At 34.8% G+C, this 18,131-nt stretch overlaps 1 protein-coding gene across 3 annotated transcripts in view; it reads left to right on the forward strand.

Moving 5' to 3' along the window:
* smog (G-protein coupled receptor 158 smog) overlaps nucleotides 1-18,131 on the forward strand; it is a 563,528-nt gene that overhangs the window by 176,280 nt on the left and 369,117 nt on the right. The window lies entirely within an intron of this gene.

Consider the following 18,131-nt stretch of genomic DNA (forward strand, 5'->3'; position numbering starts at 1 on the left):
TAGACGGATAGAAAAGACGTGAATTCGGAAGAGATGGGATAAAAGAGTAGACTGAGAAGTCAGAAGTAGGTGTAACAATAATGACAGATAAGGAAAAAAATCAAGTAGGCAGATGAATATCAATATAGAAATCGTGAAAAGGACATTAACATCTTGAATTGTAGAGAAATAACGAAGTAATCCCGCTGTGGTCGTCAGAATTACTGGTAAATTGTGTGAAGATAAAACGATAAATTAATAAACGAAAAAACTAATGCTTTTGAGTCACCGGCACCCTAACAGGATCTATGTGTCTACTGGGAAAAGTCTCACAGTTCATATCGGGAATTTACTTCGAAGTTATTTTGTATTCCATGAATGGAATTGGCAAGTGCAGGTATTGGCCGAATGCTGTGCGACAACTTTTTTATTTTTTTTTTTTTCGTTTGTTTGAAGGTGTGCGTTTGTGGGTATCTTTAATCAATGTTTCTTTGGATTTACTAGTTTGTTGAAGGAATTTGGTTGTTTGAATTGCCGCCAACTGCATTTATCTAATTAGTATTTCATTGTTTATCTATTAATATATTCACTCATGCGTTTGTTAATTTTTGGACGCATGAAATTTCCAGCCGTTTCAGTAATCCTTTGTTACATTTTATGATGCGGAAGTGGACCTCTCAATGATTGAGGCCAACCTATTGCAAGAACTTGCCCAAGAGCCGACAAACATTTACTCAAGCATTCAAACAAAGCTGGCCCAAAGGCATTCCTGTGAACCTGAGCAAAGTTTGTAACCCCAGGTACACACATAACTGTTATGACTAATTGTGACATTATATGTATGAGTGTTTATGGCCAGAGGCTGGCGAAAGTGGATTTTTTTTCTCTGAAGTTTTATTTCTTCTTGCCTACAGGCCATTTTTACTTTCAGAGTGCTAGCCGCTGCTTATGGTTATTTTATGCTCCTTGGACTTTTATTTTCTTCCCGAGACTTTTGTTCTCCACTTCCATCTGTTTTATTCTCATTATTCTCAAATTATTTTCCGGCTTTGGATCACCCTCTCCAGGCGTCTATTTAGTTTTTTTTGTTTGTTTTACCCCAAGGGGTATTGTTTCTGCTCCTCAGGACTTTTTTCCCCTCGGGATTTTTTTCCCCGTTATCTTTATAGACTTTTTTTTTATTAAGTTTAGATTTTTTTCTTTTACCACCTTTCCATCTTGATGGTTTTTATTCATCGCAGGATCTAATTTTATCCCTTTTTATTTTCATTTATTTTTTTTTTTAAATTCTCAAATTACATTGCCTTCGTATTCCCCGAGGATTTGGATCTGCTACCCTTTTTTTGATTTCCATGGCTTTAATGTCTATTTCAGAAAAGTTTTATCATAGTTTGCTCTGTTTTACCCCAGGTAATGAGCACGCTGGTGTTTTCTTGCCTTTCTTCTCAGGATGTTGATGTTAAAAATTTGATAGCCACGGAAACGAAGGTCTGCTGATATTAGTCCTTAGATGGAGTTGGTTGAAAATTGAGCTTTTTCATCAGCTTTTAATTTCGTTAAAGCCCTTTCGTTATCTTTATTTTCAGTCTTGAAAGCTTTTTAATTATTAAGTTTAGGAAGTAAAAACCCCCTTTCTTTTACCTCATGACCTTTCATTTTTTGATGGTTTTATTCATCTTCCTGCAGGATCTAATTTTTATCCTTTTTTCCCAGTTTTATTTATTTATTTTTTTAAATTCAGGGCCTTTTACAGGGGTGTATCTGACATTGCCTCCTTTTCCCCTGAAAGGTATTACGTTTCCGAAATAAGAAGAAGTGAAACTTATCTGCTATCATAGTAATTTTTTTAGTGTTTATTGGCTTTAAATGTTTTCCGAGGTCCCAGAAAAGTACAAAGGATCTTGTCTTATCATTTCCTTTATTCTGACCTGATGAAACAATGCTCTGTTTTTGGTGCTGAATGGCCAAATGAGTGACACGCTGGTCTTAATATTGTTTGCCCTCTGACAGTCTGAAGTATATTTTAAGAACACGTTAAGATATAAAACTGACAGCTGAGTCATATTTTTGTTTATGATGTTAAAATATTTGATAGCCACTTCCTATTTGAAAATGAAGGCCGTTGAAAGAAAACCATGTTGATAAAATACTGAGTGGAGAAATGATTGTAAATCAAATTGTCATTTTGTTAACTTATGATTTGACCTTTACAAGGGTTGTGTCTGGATTACAACTCAGTCAGTTCAGTCCTATTTTGCTGTTAGGTGAAGAAGTCAGTATAATCTCTTTTCATGCATGTGAGATCGCTGTAATTATGAGCGCATTAATTGCAAATGAATATTTATGCAATTCTGACTATTTTATTGTTCAGTCTGGAAGAAAGAAGCACGTTGGTTATATTGAAATGACAGCTGACATAGTGCAAGAAGTTTTTATTAAGTCAGGTCTGCCCGTCCCCTCCTGCCGCTGTCTGCCCCGGTCATGATTTGACGAAGTCTTTAATGAGCGTAATACAAGAAGTCAGTATCATTAAAATGACTGACTGAAGTCAGTATTCTTGACATGACTTAGAAGCCTAAATTTGTACATGTGCTTATCAATCTCGTACATGACTAATACAAGAAGTCAGTATCAATCTCGTACATGACTAATACAAAAGTCAAGAATCAGTATGACTATCTTATTGTCTCAGTGCTAATACAAAAGTCAGTATCAATCTCGTACATGGCTAAAAAGAAGTCAGTATCAATCTCTACATGACGGATACAAAGAAAGTATTAATCTCGTACATGACTGACACAAGAAGTCAGTATCAATCTCGTACATGACTAATACAAGAAGTCAGTATCAATCTCGTACATGTTTCAGTATCAGTCTCGTACATGACTAGTACAAGAAGTCAGTATCAATCTCGTACATGACGGATACAAAGAAAGTCAATATGAATCTCGTACATGACTAATAAGTCAGTATCAATCTTACATGACTTTACAAGAAGTCAGTATCAATCTCGTACATGACTGACACAGAAAGTCAGTATCAATCTCGTACATGACTTCAGTCAATCTCGTACTGACTAATACAAGAAGTCAGTATCAATCTTAATGACTGTCAGTATCAATCTCGTACATGACAACTATAAGAAGTCAGTTTTCTCCCTCGTAGTCATGTTCCGCACAAGAAGTAGATCAATCTCGTGCACTTTACAAGAAGTCAGTGTTAATCTCGTACATGACTAATACACAAATTCAATATGAATCTGTTGACTAAAAGTCAATGTACATGACTGACTACAAGAAGTCAGTATCAATCTCACATGACTAATACAAGAAGTCTCAATCTCGTACATGACTAATACAAGAAGTCAGTATCAATCTCGTACATGACGGATACAAGAAGTCAGTATTAATCTCGTACATGACTGACACAAGAAGTCAGTATCAATCTCATACATGACACACAAGTCAGTATCAATCTTACATGACTGACAAAGAAGTCAGTATCAATCTCCATGACTGATACAGAAAGTCAATATGAATCTTGTACATGACTAAAAGTCAGTATCAATCTCGTACATGACTAATACAAGTCAATCGTATCAATCACGTACATGACTAATACAAGAAGTCAGTATCAATCTATACATGACTAATACAAGAAGTCAGTATCAATCTTGTACATGACTAGGTCAGTATCAATGTCGTACATGACTAATACAAGAAGTCAGTATTTCTCGTACATGACTAATACAAGTCAGTATCAATCTCGTACATGACGGATACAAAAAGTCAGTGTTAATCTCGTTGACTGACAAAAGAAGTCAGCATCAATCTCGCATGACTAATACAGAAAGTCAATATGAATCTTGTAATGACTAAAAGTCAGTATCAATCTCGTACATGACTAATACAAGAAGTCAGTATCATCATGATTCATAACTATGAATCTTCGTACATGACGTAAAGGTCAAGAAGTCAGTATCAATCTCGTGGGTTAACATGACTAATACAAGAAGTCAGTATCAATCTCGTACATGACTAATACAAGAAGTCATTATCAATCGAACATGACTAATACAAGAAGTCAGTTGGTCTCTGTTGGACTAATACAAGAAGTCAGTATCAATCTCATTTTACATGACGGACATACAAGAAGTCAGTCATTAATCTCGTACATGACTGACACAAGAAGTCAGTATCAATCTCGTACATGACTAATACAGAAAGTCAGTATGAATCTTGTACATGACTAAAAGTCAGTATCAATCTCGTACATGACTAATACAAGAAGTCAGTAATCTCGTACATGACTAATACAGAAAGTACAAGAAAAAGTCAGTATCAATGACTATTTATTAATCTCGTACATGACTGGATACAAGAAGTCAGTATCAATCTCGTACATGACTAATACACAAGAAGTCAGTATCAATCTCGTAATACTGATGACTGAAAGTCAGTATCAATCTTGTACATGACTAATACAAGAAGTCAGTATCAATCTCGTACATGACTATCAAGAAGTCAGTATCAATCTTGTACATAACTAATACAAAGAAGTCACTAATACAAGAAGTCAGTATCAATCTCGTACATGACTAATACAAAAAGTCAGTATCAATCTCGTACATGACTAATACAAGAAGTCAGTGTCAATCTCACATGACGGATCAAGAAGTCAGTGACATGAAGTCAAGAAGCCACTAAAAGTCATCAATCTCGTACATGACTAATACAGAAAGTCAATATGAATCTTGTACATGACTAAAAGAAGTCAGTATCAATCTCGTACATGACTAATACAAGAAGTCAATCTCGTATCAATCTCGTACATGACTAATACAAGAAGTCAGCATCAATCTCGTACATGACTAATACAAGAAGTCAGTATCAATCTCGTTTAGAGTTACATAATCCTGTACATCGGATAATCATTAATTTGACTGACAAAGAAGTCAGTATCAATCTCATGACTAATACAGAAAGTCAATATGAATCTTGTAATGACTAAAAGTCAGTCATAATCAATCGTACATGACTAATACAACTGAAAGTCAGTATCAATCTCGTACATGACTAAAAGCTAAATCTTGTAATGAAGTCAGTATCAATCTCGTACATGACTAATGCAAAGAAGTCAGTATCAATCTCGTACATGACTAATACAAGAAGTCAGTATCAATCTCGTACATGAATACAAGAAGCCCTAATGACAAGAAGTCAGTATCAATCTCGTACATGACTAATACAAGAAGTCAGTATCAATCTCGTACATGACTAAAACAATGAATCTCGTCATGACTAAAAAGCTCAAATCTCGTACATGACTAATACAAGAAGTCAGTATCAATCTCGTACATAACTACAAGAAGTCAATATGAATCTTGTACATGACTAAGAAGTCAGTATCAATCTCGTACATGACTAATACAAGAAGTCAGTATCAATCTCGTACATGACTAATAAGAAGTCAGTATCGGTCTCGTACATGACTAATAAGAAGTCAGTATCAATCTCGTACATGACTATGACTAATACAAGAAGTCAGTATCAATCTCGTACATGACTAATACAAGAAGTCAGTATCAATCTCGTACATGACTGACACAAGAAGTCAGTATCAATCTCGTACATGACTAATACAAGAAGTCAGTATGAATCTTGTAATCTAAAAGTCAGTATCAATCTCGACATGACTAATACAAGAAGTCAGTATCAATCTCGTACATGACTAATACAGAAAGTCAATATGAATCTTGTACATGACTAAAAGTCAGTATCAATCTCGTACATGACTAATACAAGAAGTCAGTATCAATCTACGTACATGACTAATACAAAAGTCAAGAATCTTGTAGTATCAATCTCGTACATGACTAATACAAGAAGTCAGTATCAGTCTCGTCAGTATGAATTAATACAAGAAGTCAGTATCAATCTCGTACATGACGGATACAAGAAGTCAGTATTAATCTCGTACATGACTGACACAAGAAGTCAGTATCAATCTCGTACATGACTAATACAGAAAGTCATGACTATGAATCTTGTACATGACTAAAAGTCAGTATCAATCTCGTACATGACTAATACAAGAAGTCAGTATCAATCTCGTACATGACTAATACAAGAAGTCAGTATCAATCTCGTACATGGCTAATACAAGAAGTCATCATCACATGGCTAGTGCAAGAAGTCTATCAATCTCACATGATTTGAACAAGAAGTCAGTATTAATCTTGTACATGACTGATAAAGAAGTCAGTATCAATCTCTGATATCAATCTAATACAGTAAGTCAGTATCAATCTAATACAAAAAAAAAGTCAGTATCAATCTCGTACATGACTAATACAAGAAGTCAGTATCAATCTCGTACATGACTAATACAGAAAGTCAATATGAATCTTGTACATGACTAAAAGTCAGTATCAATCTCGTACATGACTAATACAAAAGTCAGTATCAATCTCGTACATGACTAATACAAGAAGTCAGCATCAATCTCGTACATGACTAATACAAGAAGTCAGTATCAATCTCGTACATGACTATCAATCTCGTACATGACTAATACAAGAAAGTCAGTATTAATCTTGTACATGACTAAAGTCAGTATCAATCTCGTACATGACTAATACAAGAAGTCATGACTATCAATCGTACATGACTAATACAAGAAGTCATATCAATCTCGTACAGACGGAGAAGTCAGTATTAATCTCGTACATGACTGACACAAGAAGTCAGTATCAATCTCGTACATGACTAATACAGAAAGTCAGTATGAATCTTGTACATGACTAAAAGTCAGTATCAATCTCGTACATGACTAATACAAGAAGTCAGTATCAATCTCGTACATGACTAATACAAGAAGTCAGTATCAATCTCGTACATGACGGATACAAGAAGTCAGTATTCTTGTAATCTAAAAGTCAGTATCAATCATGACTAATACAAGAAGTCAGTATCAATCTCAGTACAATCCTGTACATATGAATCTTACATGACTAATACAGAAAGTCAGTATGAATCTCGTAATGACTAAAAGTCGTATGACTGACGGATACAAGAAGTCAGTAGTCACGACTATCAATCTCGTACATGACTAATACAAGAAGTCAGTATCAATCTTGTACATGACTGACAAAGTCAGTATCAATCTCAGAAAGTAACATGAATCTTGTAATGACTAAAAGTCAGTATCAATCTCATGACTAATACAAGAAGTCAGTATCAATCTCGGCCATGACTAATACAAGAAGTCAGTATCAATCTCGTACATGACTAATACAAGAAGTCAGTATCAATCTCGTACATGACTGATAAAAGAAGTCAGTATCAATCTCGTACATGACTAATACAAGAAGTCAGTATCAATCTCGTACATGACTGAATACAAAGTCAGTATCAATCTCTCGTACATGACTAATACAAAAGTCAGTGTTAATCTATCACATGACTAAAAGAAGTCAGTATCAATCTCGTACATGACTAATACAAGAAGTCAATATGAATCTTGTACATGACTGATAAAGAAGTCAGTATCAATCTCGTACATGACTAATACAAGAAGTCAGTATCAATCTCGTACATGACTAATACAAAAAGTCAGTATCAATCTCGTACATGACTAATACAAGAAGTCAGTATCAATCTCGTACATGACTAATACAAAAGTCAGTATCAATCATGACGGATACATGACGGATACAAGAAGTCAGTATCAATCTCGTACATGACTAATACAGAAAGTCAGTATCAATCTTGTACATGACTAATACAATCTCGAAAGTCAAGATGAATCTTGTACATGACTAAAAGTCAGTATCAATCTCGTACATGACTAATACAAGAAGTCAGTATCAATCTCGTACATGACTAATACAAGAAGTCAGTATCAATCTCGTACATGACTGGACAAGAAGTCAGTATCAATCTCGTACATGACTAATACAAAGAAGTCAGTATCAATCTCGTACATGACTAATACAAGTCAGTATCAATCTCGTACATGACTGATACAAGAAGTCATATCAATCTGTGACTAATACAGAAGTCAGTATGAATCTCATGACTCATGACATGACTAATACAAGAAGTCAGTATCAATCTCGTACATGACTAATACAAGAAGTCAGTATCAATCTCGTACATGACTAATACAAAAGTCAGTATCAATCTTGTACATGACTGACTAGAAGTCAGTATCAATCTCGTACATGACTAATACAAGAAAGTCAGTATCAATCTCGTACATGACTAACAAGAAGTCAGTATCAATCTCGTACATGACTAATACAAAAGTCAGTATCAATCTCGTACATGACTAATACAAGAAGTCGACTAATACAAAAGTCAGTATCACTGACTAATACAGAAAGTCAGTATCAATCTTGTACATGACTAAAAGTCAGTATCAATCTCGTACATGACGGATACAAGAAGTCAGTATTAATCTCGTACATGACTGACAAGAAGTCAGTATCAATCTAGTATGACTAATACAGAAGTCAGTATCAATCTGTACATGACTAATGCAAGAAGTCAGTATCAATCTCGTACATGACTAATACAAAAAGTCAGTATCAATCTCGACAAAAGTCAGTATGACTAATACAAAACCAAGAAGTCAGTATCAATCTCATACATGACTAACAAGTCAGTATCAATCTCGTACATGACTAATACCAGAAGTCAGTATCAATCTCGTACATGACTGACACAAGAAGTCAGTATCAATCTCGTACATGACTAATACAAGAAGTCAGTATCAATCTCGTACATGACTAATAAGTCAGTATGAATCTCGTACATGACTAACACAGAAGTCAGTATCAATCTCGTACATGACTAATACAAGAAGTCAGTAATCAATGACTTGAAGTCATGACTGACTAATACAGAAAGTCAATATCAATCTTGTACATGACTAAAAGTCAGTATCAATCTCGTACATGACTAATACAAGAAGTCAGTCAATCTCAATGACTTGTACATGACTAATACAAGAAGTCAGTATCAATCTCGTACATGACTAATAAAAGAAGTCAGTATCAATCTCGTACATGACTAATACAAGAAGTCAGTATCAATCTCGTACATGACAATACAAGACAGTATCAATCTAACATGACTGACATTACAAGAAGTCAATATCAATCTCGTACATGACTAATACAAAAGTCAATATGAATCTTGTACATGACTAAAAGTCAGTATCAATCTCGTACATGACTACACAAGAAGTCAGTATCAATCTCGTACATGACTAATACAAGAAGTCAGTATCAATCTTGTACATGACTAATACAAGTCAGTCATCATCAATCATGACTAATACAAGAAGTCAGTATCAATCTCGTACATGACTAATACAAAGTCAGTCAATGAAATCTTGTCACATGACTAATACAAAGTCAGTATCAATCTCGTACATGACTGATACAAGAAGTCAGTATCAATCTCGTACATGACTGACACAAGAAGTCAGTATCAATCTCGTACATGACTGACACAAGAAGTCAGTATCAATCTCGTACATGACTAATACAGAAAGTCAGTATCAATCTCGTACATGACTAATACAAAAGTCAATATCAATCTTGTACATGACTAAAAGTCAGTATCAATCTCGTACATGACTAATACAAGAAGTCAGTCAATCATCATGTCTCGTACATGACTAATACAGAAAGTCAGTATCAATCTCGTACACATGACTAAAGTCAGTATCAATCTCGTACATGACTAATACAAGAAGTCAGTATTAATCTCGTACATGACTGACACAAGAAGTCAGTATCAATCTCGTACATGACTAATACAGAAAGTCAAATCAATCTTGTACATGACTAAAAGCGTCAGTATCAATCTCGTACATGACTAATACAAGTCAGTCAGACTATCAATCAATCTCGCACATGACTAATACAAGAAGTCAGTATCAATCTCGATACATGGCATAATACAAGAAGTCAAGTATCAATCTCGTGCATGACTACAAGAAGTCAAGTATCAAAAGTCAGTATCAATCTCGTACATGACTAATACAAGAAGTCAGTATCAATCTCGTACATGACGGATACAAGAAGTCAGTATTAATCTCGTACATGACTGACACAAGAAGTCAGTATCAATCTCGTACATGACTGACACAAGAAGTCAGTATCAATCTCGTACATGACTGACACAAGAAGTCAGTATCAATCTCGTACATGACTAATACAGAAAGTCAATATGAATCTTGTACATGACTAAAAGTCAGTATCAATCTCGTACATGACTAATACAAGAAGTCAGTATCAATCTCGTACATGACTAATACAAGAAGTCAGTATCAATCTCGTACATGACTAATACAAGAAGTCAGTATCAATCTCGTACATGACTAATACAAGAAGTCAGTATCAATCTCGTACATGACTAATACAAAGAAGTCAGTATCAATACATGACTGACACAAGAAGTCAGTATCAATCTCGTACATGACTAATACAGAAAGTCAATATGAATCTTGTACATGACTAAAAGTCAGTATCAATCTCGTACATGACTAATACAAGAAGTCAGTATCAATCTCGTACATGACTAATACAAGAAGTCAGTATCAATCTCGTACATGACTAATACAAGAAGTCAGCATCATCAATCTAATACATGACTACTACAATCTCGAAGTCAGTATCAATGTCGTACATGACTAATACAAGAAGTCAGTATCAATCTCATGACTAATACAAGAAGTCAGTATCAATCTCGTACATGACGGATACAAGAAGTCAAAGAAGTCAGTATAATCTCGTACATGACTAATACAAGAAGTCAGTATCAATCTCGTACATGACTAATACAGAAAGTCAATATGAATCTTGTACATGACTAAAAGTCAGTATCAATCTCGTACATGACTAATACAAGAAGTCAGTATCAATCTCGTACATGACTAATACAAGAAGTCAGTATCAGTCTCGTACATGACTAATACAAGAAGTCAGTATCAGTCTCGTACATGGCTAGTGCAAGAAGTCAGTATCAATCTCGTACATGACGGATACAAGAAGTCAGTATTAATCTCGTACATGACTGACACAAGAAGTCAGTATCAATCTCGTACATGACTAATACAGAAAGTCAGTATGAATCTTGTACATGACTAAAAGTCAGTATCAATCTCGTACATGACTAATACAAGAAGTCAGTATCAATCTCGTACATGACTAATACAAGAAAGTCAGTATGAATCTTGTACATGACTAAAAAGTCAGTATCAATCTCGTACATGACTATCAATTCGTACATGACTAATACAAGTCAGTATCAATCTCGTACATGACTAATACAAGAAAGTCAGTATCAATCTCGTATCACAGACTAATACAAGAAGTCAGTATCAGTCTCGTACATGACTAAAAGGCTAGTGCACAGACTAATACAATATGAATCAATCTCGTACATGACGGATACAAGAAGTCAGTATTAATCTCGTTCATGACTGACACAAGAAGTCAGTATCAATCTCGTACATGACTAATACAGAAAGTCAGTATCAATCTCGTACATGACTAATACAAGAAGTCAGTATCAATCTCGTACATGACTAATACAAGAAGTCAGTATCAATCTCGTACATGACTAATACAAGAAGTCAGTATCAATCTCGTACATGACTAATACAGAAAGTCAGTATGAATCTTGTACATGACTAAAAGTCAGTATCAATCTCGTACATGACTAATACAAGAAGTCAGTATCAATCTCGTACATGACTAATACAAGAAGTCAGTATCAATCTCGTACATGACTAATACAGAAAGTCAGTATGAATCTTGTACATGACTAAAAGTCAGTATCAATCTCGTACATGACTAATACAAAGAAGTCGTATCAATCTCATGTACATGACTGATACAAAAAGTCAGTATCAATCTCGTACATGACTGACACAGAAAGTCAATATCAATCTTGTACATGACTAATACAGAAAGTCAATATGAATCTTGTACATGACTAAAAAGTCAGTATCAATCTCGTACATGACTTAATACAAGAAGTCAGTATCAATCTCGTACATGACTAATACAAAGAAGTCAGTATCAATCTCGTACATGACTCATACAAGAAGTCAGTATCAAATCGTCGTACATGACTAATACAAGAAGTCAGTATCAATGACTGACAATAAGAAGTCAATTAATCTTGTACATGACTGACACAAGAAGTCAGTATCAATCTCGTACATGACTAATACAAAAAGTCAAAAGTCAGTATCAATCTCGTACATGACTAATACAAGAAGTCAGTATCAATCTTGTACATGACTAATACAAGTCAGTATTAGTCTCATGGCAAAGAAGTCAGTATCATCTCGACATGACGGATACACAAAGAAGTCAGTATCAATCTCGTACATGACTAATACAAGAAGTCAGTATCAATCTCGTACATGACTAATACAGAAAGTCAATATGAATCTTGTACATGACTAAAAGTCAATATCAATCTCGTACATGACTAATACAAGAAGTCAGTATCAATCTCGTACATGACTGACAATACAGAAGTCAGTCAATCTGTATCAATCTATCAATCTCGTACATGACTAATACAAAGAAGTCAGTATCAATCTCGTACATGACTAATAAAAATCTCAATGTACATGACTAATACAAGAAGTCAGTATCAATCTCGTACATGACTAATGCAAGAAGTCAGTATCAATCTCGTACATGACGGATACAAGGAGTCAGTTCAGACTAACATGGCTAGAAGTCAGTATCAATCTCGTACATGACTAATACAGAGAAGTCAGATCTTTAATGACTAAGAAGCATCAACTGACAATAAAGAAGTCAGTATCAATCTCGTACATGACTAATACAGAAAGTCAATATGAATCTTGTACATGACTAAAGTCAGTATCAATCTTGTACATGACTACAAGGTCAGTATCAATGTCGTAATGACTAATACAAGAAGTCAGTATCAATCTCGTACATGACTAATACAGAAAGTCAAGAATCTTGAATCTTGTCAGTATGAATCTTGAGACTAAAAGTCAGTATCAATCTCTCGTACATGACTAATACAAGAAGTCAGTATCAATCTCATACATGACTAATACAGAAAGTCAATATGAATCTTGTACATGACTAAAAGTCAGTCAAATCTCGTACATGACTAATACAAGAAGTCATCAATCTCATCAATCTCAGCATCCAGTCTACATGACTAATACAAAAGTCAGTATCAACTCTCAGTATCAATCTCGTACATGACTAATACAAGAAGTCAGTATCAATCTCGTACATGACTAATACAAGAAGTCAGTATCAATCTCGTACATGACTAATACAAGAAGTCAGTATCAATCTCATGCAGACTCAATCTCGTACATGACTAATACAAGAAAGTCAGTATCAATCTTGTACATGAAAGAAAAGTCAGTATCAATCTCGTACATGACTAATACAAGAAGTCAGTATCAGTTCCCGTACATGACTAATACAGAAGTCAGTATCAATCTCGTACATGACTAAAAGTCAATCAATCTCAGCGACATGACCGGAAGTCAGTATCAATCTCGTACATGACTAATACAAGAAGTCAGTATCAATCTCGTACATGACTAATACAGAAAGTCAGTATGAATCTTGTACATGACTAAAAGTCAGTATCAATCTCGTACATGAGTAATACAAGAAGTCAGTATCAATCTCGTACATGACTAATACAGAAAGTCAATATGAATCTAGTACATGACTAAAAGTCAGTATCAATCTCGTACATGACTAATACAAGAAGTCAGTATCAATCTCGTACATGACTAATACAGAAAGTCAGTATTAATCTTGTTCGTGAAAAGTCAGTATCAATCTCGTACATGACTAATACAAGAAGTCAGTATCAATCTCGTACATGACGGATACAAGAAGTCAGACTGAGCAATTCAAGTCGATATCAATCTCGTACAGACCTGTACATGACAAAAGTCAATATCAATCTCGTACATGACTAAAACGAAGAATCAATCTCAATCTCGTACATGACTAATACAAAGAAGTCAGTATCAATCTCGTACATGACTAATACAAGAAGTCAGTATCAATCTCGTACATGACGGATACAAGAAGTCAGTGTTAATCTCGTACATCACTGACACAAGAAGTCAAATCAATCTCGAACATGACTAATACAAAAGTCAATATGAATCTTGTACATATGACACAAAAGTCAGTATCAATCTCGTACATGACTAATACAAGAAGTCAGTATGAATCTTGTACATGACTAATAAAGAAGTCAGTATCAATCTCGTACATGACGGATACAAGAAGTCAGTATCAATGTCGTCATGACTGATACAAGAAGTCAGTATCAATCTCGCATGACTAATACAAGAAGTCAGTATCAATCTCGTACATGACTAATACAGAAGTCAGTATCAATCTCGTACATGACTAATACAAGAAGTCAGTATCAATCTCGTACATGACTAATACAAGAAGTCAGTATCAATCTCGTACATGACTAATACAAGAAGTCAGTATCAGTCTCGTACATGACTAATACAGAAAGTCAGTATCAATCTCATACATGACTAATACAAGAAGTCAGTATCAATGTCGTACATGACTAAGAAGTCAGTATCAATCTCGTACATGACTAATACAAGAAGTCAGTATCAATCGTACATGACGGATACAAGAAGTCAGTGTTAAAAGTCTGACACCATTATCAATCTCGTGACTAATACAGAAAGTCAAATGAATCTTGTACAGACTCAATAGTCTCGATGGCTATCTCTGTACATGACTAAGGGATACAAGAAGTCAGTATCAATCTCGTACATGACTAATACAAGAAGTCAGTATCAATCTCGTACATGACTAATACAGAAAGTCAGTATGAATCTTGTACATGACTAAAAGTCAGTATCAATCTCGTACATGACTAATACAAGAAGTCAGTATCAATCTCGTACATGACTAATACAGAAAGTCAATATGAATCTTGTACATGACTAAAAGTCAGTATCAATCTCGTACATGACTAATACAAAAGTCAGTATCAATGGTGACTGGACAAGAAGTCAGTATCAATCTCGTACAAAGAGAATCTCATGACTATCAGTCAATCGTGCATGACTAATACAAGAAGTCAGTATCAATCTCGTACATGACTAATACAAGAAGTCAGTATCAATCTCGTACATGACGGATACAAGAAGTCAGTATTAATCTCGTACATGACTGACACAAGAAGTCAGTATCAATCTCGTACATGACTAATACAGAAAGTCAATATGAATCTTGTACATGACTAAAAGTCAGTATCAATCTCGTACATGACTAATACAAGAAGTCAGTATCAATCTCGTACATGACTAATACAAGAAGTCAGTATCAATCTCGTACATGACTAATACAAGAAGTCAGTATGAATCTTGTAGTATCAATGTCAGTATCAATGACTGAGTAACAGAAAGTCAGTATCAATCATTGTATGACTAATACAAGAAAGTCAGTATCAATCTTGTATGACGGACTACAAGAGTCAGTATTAATCTCGTACATGACTGACACAAGAAGTCAGTATCAATCTCGTACATGACTAATACAGAAAGTCAGTATGAATCTTGTACATGACTAAAAGTCAGTATCAATCTCGTACATGACTAATACAAGAAGTCAGTATCAATCTCGTACATGACTAATACAAGAAGTCAGTATCAATCTCGTACATGACTAATACAAGAAGTCAGTATCAGTCTCGTACATGGCTAGTGCAAGAAGTCAGTATCAATCTCGTACATGACGGATACAAGAATCAGTATTAATCTCGTACATGACTGACACAAGAAGTCAGTATCAATCATTGACTAATACAGAAAGTCAATATGAATCTTGTACATGACTAAAAGTCAGTATCAATCTCGTACATGATCTAATACAAGAAGTCAGTATCAATCTCGTACATGACTAATACAAGAAAGTCAATATGAATCTTGTATGACTAAAGTCAGTATCAATCAGTATCAATCTAGTGCAAGAAGTCAGTATCAATCTCGTACATGACTTGATACAAGAAGTCAGTATTAATCTCGTATATGACTGACACAAGTGAAGTCAGTATCAATCTCCGTACATGACTAATACAGAGAAGTCAATATGAATCTTGTATATGACTAAAAGTCAGTATCAATCTCGTACATGACTAATACAAGAAGTCAGTATCAATCAATGACTAATACAGAAAGTATCAATGACTAAAGAAAGTCAGTATCAATCTCGTACATGACTAATACAAGAAGTCAGTATCAATCTCGTACATGACTAATACAAGAAGTCAGTATCAATCTCGTACATGACGGATACAAGAAGTCAGTACCAATCTCAGTATCAATCTCGTACACAAGAAGTCAGTATCAATCTCGTGACATGACTAATACAAGAAAGTCAGTATGAATCTTGTACATGACTAAAAATATCAGAAAGTCAGTATCAATCAATGTACATGACTAATACAAGAAGTCAGTATCAATCTGCGTACTATGAAAGTCAGTAAATCTTGTACACCATGAAAAAGTCAGTATCAATCTCGTACATGACTAATACAAGAAGTCAGTCTCGTACATGACTAATACAGAAAGTCAGTATGAATCTTGTACAGCGACTAAAAGTCAGTATCAATCTCGGCAGACGGATACAAAGTCAGTATTAATCTCGTATATGACTGACACAGAAGTCAGTATCAATCTCGTACATGACTAATACAGAAAGTCAATATGAATCTTGTACATGACTAAAGTCCAGTATCAATCTCGTACATGACTAATACAAGAAGTCAGTATCAATCTCGTACATGACTAATACAAGAAGTCAGTATCAATCTCACATGGCTAATACAAAAGTCAGTATCAATCTCGATACATGGCTAGTGCAAGTCGAATCAATCTCGTACATGACTAAGTCAGTCTTGTATCAATCTCAAAGAAGTCAGCATCAATCTTTATGACTGACACAAGAAGTCAGTATCAATCTCGTACATGACTGGACACAAGAAGTCAGTATCAATCGTACATGACTAATACAGAAAGTCAATATGAATCTTGTACATGACTAAAAGTCAGTATCAATCTCGTCATACATGACTAATACAAGAAAGTCAGTATGAATCTCGTACATGACTAGGGAGTCAGTATCAATCTCTGAAGCCAGTATCAATCTCGTACATGACTAATACAAAAGTCAATATGAATCTAGTACATGACTAAAAGTCAGTATCAATCTCGTACATGACTAATACAAGAAGTCAGTATCAATCTCGTACATGACTAACACAAGAAGTCAGCATCAAATCTCCGTACATGACTAATACATGCAGTCAGTATCAATCTCAAAGCATGACTAATACAAGAAGTCGTACATGACAATTCAATAGTCAGTCAACATGACTTGGATACAAGAAGTCAGTATCAATCCGTACATGACGGATACAAGTAAGCCGCGCGACCCGTACATGACTGATACAAGAAGTCAGTATCAACTGTACATGACTAATACAGAAAGTCAATATGAATCTGTACATGACTAAAAGTCAGTATCAATCTCGTACATGACTAATACAAGAAGTCAGTATCAACCCGTACATGACTAATACATAGCGTCAGCATCAGTCTCTGCATGACTAATACAAGAAGTCAGTATGAATCTTGTACATGACTAAAAGAAGTCAGTATCAATCCTGCACATGATGCATTACAGTAGTCGCATTAATCCTTCGTACATGACTGACACAAGAAGTCAGCATCAATCTCGCACATGACTAATACAGAAAGTCAGTATTAATCTCTGTACATGACTCGTCACACAAGAAGACCGTTAGTCATCAATCTCGTACATGACTAATACAGAAAGTCAATATGAACCTTGTACATGACCAAAAGTCAGTATCAATCTCGTACATGACTAATACAAGAAGTCAGTATCAATATCGTAGACTAATACAAGAAGTCAATCAGTCCTGTACATGACTAATACAAGAAGTCAGTATCAGTCCCGTACATGTAGTGGAAGCAATCAGTATCAATCTCGTACATGATTTGATACGGATACAAGAAGTCAAGTCAGTAATCTCGCATGACTAATA

This window comes from Macrobrachium rosenbergii, chromosome 2 (genome assembly GCF_040412425.1).
Source record: "Macrobrachium rosenbergii isolate ZJJX-2024 chromosome 2, ASM4041242v1, whole genome shotgun sequence".
In the NCBI taxonomy this organism is placed as follows: domain Eukaryota; kingdom Metazoa; phylum Arthropoda; class Malacostraca; order Decapoda; family Palaemonidae; genus Macrobrachium; species Macrobrachium rosenbergii.